Source organism: Diaphorina citri, unplaced genomic scaffold (assembly GCF_000475195.1).
Source record: "Diaphorina citri unplaced genomic scaffold, Diaci psyllid genome assembly version 1.1 scaffold2147, whole genome shotgun sequence".
Taxonomy (NCBI): Eukaryota; Metazoa; Arthropoda; class Insecta; order Hemiptera; family Psyllidae; genus Diaphorina; species Diaphorina citri.
The window spans coordinates 33,034-38,743 of NW_007379572.1; the positions used below are offsets into that span (position 1 = coordinate 33,034).

A 5,710-nucleotide genomic window follows, 5' to 3' on the forward strand; every position below is an offset into this window, starting at 1 on the left:
GTATGGACTTACCTCCAATAGCCAAGTACCCTGAGGATATTCTCCCCAGGTATGAGTAGTCATGAATGGCCATTTCGTGAATCCATCGCGTCGATCATTGTCGTTGATTCTCTTGCTCAGGATCATGGATCTGTGAATCAGCAAAAAAAAGTGATTTTTTTTTTCTTTTTTGAAGAGGTTTGATCAAGGGAACCAACTGCCAAGGTCTTATCTTCCCTAAATCGAAGAGAGAGAAAACAGGATAGGAGAAAGCCAGCTGTTCCGAGAGCGAACATTATCCGTTCAGGATAAAATCCGACCCGGGCTGGAATTGAACCAGCAGCCTAACTCTTACAAGGTAGACGCGCTACCAATCAAGCTAACTATGTAGGCTGGCTTTGCAAGTGAAATAAGTATGAATGTTTTTCATTAATGTCACTCCTCGATTCTGTACCGCCTTTTCCCTCCGTACCACATTTACACCTATTCTGTATCATCATCATCATTGGTTAACAGCCGAGGGGCTGGTTTGCAGCAGTACGCCATGATTCTCGATCTTCTGCTTTTCTCTTCAGGTCGTATACCAAATACTTAAAAGTGTGTCCACATTTACACCCATATTTATTAACAAAATGCTGGCTCTCAGCAAGTGCTCAAGCATCAATTCCAAACATGACCGAGAATTTTTGTTCATAAATACGGGTGTAAGTCGACGGCCGTTCATCGATATGGATCGACGGTCGATGGGTGGTCGATTGACGGCTGTCGACTATGTCTGCGGGGGGAAGGGGGCTTTTCAGTCCTATCTCAGCAGGATAAATAAGGTATATCCTATTCTAATGTAGGGACTTTTTAGTCCTATCTCAGCATTAGGGACTTTTCAGTCCTATCTCAGCAGGATAAACAAGGAACATCCTATTCTAATGTACCTGGTTCCCATGGGTGACGTCAGGAATAGTTCGACAGCTCCCCGCGTGGTGGCGTTCAGTGTAATGACGGCTTGTACATGTTCCACATAGCTGACCTGGGTATCTTCGCCCTCACAAGCGTTCGTCTTGATCTTCAGCAAGATAGAGCGGCTTGATGGAATTTCACTGAAAGTAAAAAAAGAAATTGGGTGTGAACATCACATGAATTTCCTTGTTTTATTGGATTTTGGTCTGAAACTACGTTTTTGGAGGTTTTAGGTATGGTTTTGGAGGGTCTACCCCTAACTTTTTCGGTATCTCTGAAGGTCTGTCCAAACATGGACGATCGAACGATCGACGAGGTGAATCTATGTTGTCGAGGCAGTGTGGACGGTTCAGTCAATCAGTCGACATTGATCGACCAAGTGTGGACACACCTTAACCGTTTCGTTAGGGTTGAAAATGGTCGAAAACTATAGAAATGGAAAGATATTAAGGAGCGCGGCAGCGCTCCGCCCCGCCAAGTCAAGAAAGTTTGACCGCTAAACTATTCTATTCTAAGCTATTTTTACTATTCTATTCTACTCACGTGACTTGTTTGACGCTCCCGGCTTCACAATGGTAGCGGGCGGGCACTGTCTTCCACTGCTTGGCGAGCGCCACCATCGCCCCAGCGTCCAGGACCCCGAACCCAAACAGATGATTGAACTCGAGCCCCACCCCATTCATGGTCCAGTGGAAGCGGCCCTTAGCGTCGAACAGAGAGTTGCGCTTGCTCGTTAGAACCGTCAGGTGTTGGATGTCCCGCCAGGTCAGCTGAGGACTGAAATAAATTTTTAGTGGATTGGTAAAATCCTGACCAAAGTAGGTACCTACCCAAGTAACTTCATAATTCTTGGGCCAGCCATTCACTATCAGGTAGACCTGACAGGTGCGGCTGAAAAGGACCGTGGATTGGTAAAATCCTGACGAAAGTAGGTACCTACCCAAGTAACTTCATAATTCTTGGGCCAGCCATTCACTATCAGGTAGACCTGACAGGTGCGGCTGAAAAGGACCAAATGTCAGGTCTACCTGATACCTGATGAGCACACACACTATCAGGTAGACCTAACAGGCGGACCTTCCAGGTCTACCTGATAGTGAGTGGCTGGTCTAAGAAGACCTAACAGGCGGACCTTTAAGGTCTACCTGATAGTGAGTGGCTGGTCTAAGTAAATTTATAATTCCTTCTATCTACTTTCTTCGCTTTTGCCCGTGTTTAGACGGGGTCGTCAGTTTTCGTCAGTTTCCCAGGGCTGGTTGCTTTGGGCTGACATTTGGTTTTGACTACAAAATTTTTAATAAAAAGAGTTATACATATATTATATTTCCGACTTACTTTGCTTCCAAGGCCAGAGCGAACACACCAGCTGCCTCTGGTGCTGCAGCAAAACAGAGAGTTGCGCTTGCTCGTTAGAACCGTCAGGTGTTGGATGTCCCGCCAGGTCAGCTGAGGACTGAAATGAATTTTTACGAGATTAATTAACTATTAAGTCTTAACGAAAGTAGGTACCTACCCAAGTAACTTCATAATTCTTGGGCCAGCCATTCACTATCAGGTAGACCTGACAGGTGCGGCTGAAAAGGACCAAATGTCAGGTCTACCTGATACCTGATGAGCACACACACTATCAGGTAGACCTAACAGGCGGACCTTCCAGGTCTACCTGATAGTGAGTGGCTGGTCTAAGTAACTTTATAATTCCTTCTATCTTCTTTCTTCGCTTTTGCCCGTGTTTAGACGGGGTCGTCAGTTTTCGTCAGTTTCCCAGAGCTGGTTGCTTTGGGCTGACATTTGGTTTTGACTACAAAATTTTTAAAAAGAGTTATACATATATTATATTTCCGACTTACTTTGCTTCCAAGGCCAGAGCGAACACACCAGCTGCCTCTGGTGCTGCAGCACCCAGGGCTGGTTGCTTTGGGCTGACATTTGGTTTTGACTACAAAATTTTTAATAAAAAGTGTTATACATATATTATATTTCCGACTTACTTTGCTTCCAAGGCCAGAGCGAACACACCAGCTGCCTCTGGTGCTGCAGCAGAAGTACCGGAGTGAGTAGTGGTGCATTTTCCATACAGATCCGTGGTAGCCTGACAGAAAAGAAACCAATTAAATATAATTTTAATCTCTTAAAAAAGTCCAAGTCCTCTTTTTTTTCAAGAGGTTTGATAGAGGGAACTGTAACTGGCAAGGTCTTATCGTCCCGAAATCAAAGAGAAAAGGAAGACAAGATAGGAGAAAGCCAGCCGTTCCGAGAAACCTTATCCGTTCAAGATAAAATACGCCCCGGGCGGGAATCGAACCCGCGGCCTAGCGCTTACAAGGTAGACGCGCTACCGGAGCAGGATAAAGGTATAGGCTAGGGTCTACTGTACTTACCACTCCAGTATTAGGGTCCTTGGCGCCGTTGCTGAACGTACTGGCGAGAGTAGAGGAGCAGCTCTCGTCATAATGTGCGTTCTGGCCGTCATTGATGGCCGAGTTGATGCTAATTGTCCACATGCTGGCCGCGTAGCCGTCACAATTACAGTCGTCATCCTCGCCACCGTCACGTCATAGTTTTATTTTCCTCCAATGTTTCATTTCTTTTTTAACTCCATCGTGTGAAATTTGTAGCAGCTGTTTGCATCGTTATTGTAGCATCTTTGCAGCTTTTGTAGCTCCCAGTCATAGAGCTTGAATAATTTAATAGTTTCCTGTCGTACAATATTTTCTGAAGGTCCTTTTTTCAACTCTTCCTCGCCAGTCTTCTTTTTATTTTCCTTATCCTACCTATGTGAAGGAAAGTAATGTAATCGGGTCAAATTTTCGATGGTCAGATTTTAGTGCCAAAACACGTTTTGAGGTCCCTAGAGCCTAAATGCAAAAAAATAACAATGGCAAACCGGCCGTGACCCGTGATCTTGCCTTTGAATTAAATTAATCTTCAAAAGAAATAATTCACAAAGAGAATATCTCCTTTTCCCTTGTTTAGACTGCGAGAGTAAAGGGACTTTTCAGTCCCATGATTGCAGTATAGTCAAAGTATACCTCACAGCTAAAACATAAAATAAAAAAAAGGGGGGATTTAGCTAAAAACTCACAGTTTTCTCTGGCAAATGCTACGAGTACGAGTTAAAATAACACCGTTCAACCGCACTGACAGGCAAGATAAAAATCGGCGTCACATATTGTTGACTTGAATTAATCTCTCCTTACGCTTATCAGAACGTAGTATCATAATATGTAAATCTGTGGGGACTTTACCTAATTCAATAGAAAATTTGCGATGAAGCCAAAAAACCGAGGGTGTTAATAAGGGCAGTTGTAAAATGATTGAGAGTCAACCATTAGGGGCATTAGGTAAACATCGTGTTATGACAGCCAAAGCATTGAGTTATGACATGCTCTTGCCAACAGTCGTTCGACATCAAAGTCGTCTGACAGCCCTGTCAACAGCTGGGACAAGTTTTTATTATTCTATGAGTGAGTTGTCCATCCGTCAATTTTCCGCGATATAAAATAAGAACGACAAATCATGACCCGTGCGATGTTGCCTTTGAATTCAATTAATCTTCAAAAGAAATAATTCACAAAGAGAATATCTCCTTTTCCCTTGTTTAAACTGCGAGAGTAAAGGGACTTTTCAGTCCCATGATTGCAGTATAGTCAAAGTATACCTCAGCTAAAACATAAAATAAAAAAGGGGGATTTAGCTAAAAACTCACAGTTTTCTCTGGCAAATGCTACGAGTACGAGTTAAAATAACACCGTTCAACCGCACTGACAGGCAAGATAAAAATCGGCGTCACATATTGTTGACTTGAATTAATCTCTCCTTACGCTTATCAGAACGTAGTATCATATGTAAATGTGTGGGGACTTTACCTAATTCAATAGAAAATTTGCGATGAAGCCAAAAAACCGAGGGTGTTAATAAGGGCAGTTGTAAAATGATTGAGAAATTTTCAACAGCAGTTAGGTATAGTTTATTTAGGTAGGTACCTGGATATAATAGGTAGTGATCTTGGAAAAAAAAGTACACCGCTTACCCGTGGGTCTGAAGCTTTTCTCAATCCTTAGGGCGATTGCCTTGGCTGACATTTGGTTTTGGCTACAAAAAAATTACGATTGGATGCCCTTCGCACTCAACCTTTGCTATTTCTCTAGCAAGGGGAATTCAGGCAGGTCTACTCCCTGTTTAATGTCCCCCAGGCAAACAAGACACATAACGTACCTACCTATAAAGAAGTAGGTAACCTTCGGGAGGTAATCTTGGTTGTTTTGGACGTGAATTGAAGTAGGTAGGTACTGATGAGTGACGTACGCTACGTGGGCCTAGCTTGTTATAAACAACTTTCTAAAAAAAAAGTTCCCTCTTACAAAAAAAAATTACGATTGGATGCCCTTCGCACTCAACCTTTGCTATTTCTTTAGCAAGGGGAATTCAGGCTGGTCTACTCCCTGTTTAATGTCCCCCAGGCAAACAAGACTCATAACGTACCTATAAAGAGGTAGGTAACCTTCGGGAGGTAATCTTGGTTGTTTTGGACGTGAATTGAAGTAAGTAGGTAGGTACTGATGAGTGACCTACGCTACGTGGGCCTAGCTTGTTATAATCAACTTTCTAAAAAAAAAATCAGAGACCAACAGCCTCATTATAATTACTGCTCAGTTAACCCTATCAGTGCACCGCGCTGAAGAATTATACGAATGAATTATTGCACATTTGGGAATTCACTTTAATCCAGTACTGGAAAAAAAAAAAAAAAAAAAAAAACGCGGGGGGTCTTTTC

The 5,710-nt window shown here is 43.0% G+C and overlaps 1 pseudogene; it reads right to left on the reverse strand.

Moving 5' to 3' along the window:
- LOC103518302 overlaps window positions 1–5,710 on the reverse strand; it is an 11,613-nt pseudogene continuing 5,903 nt past the window's right edge.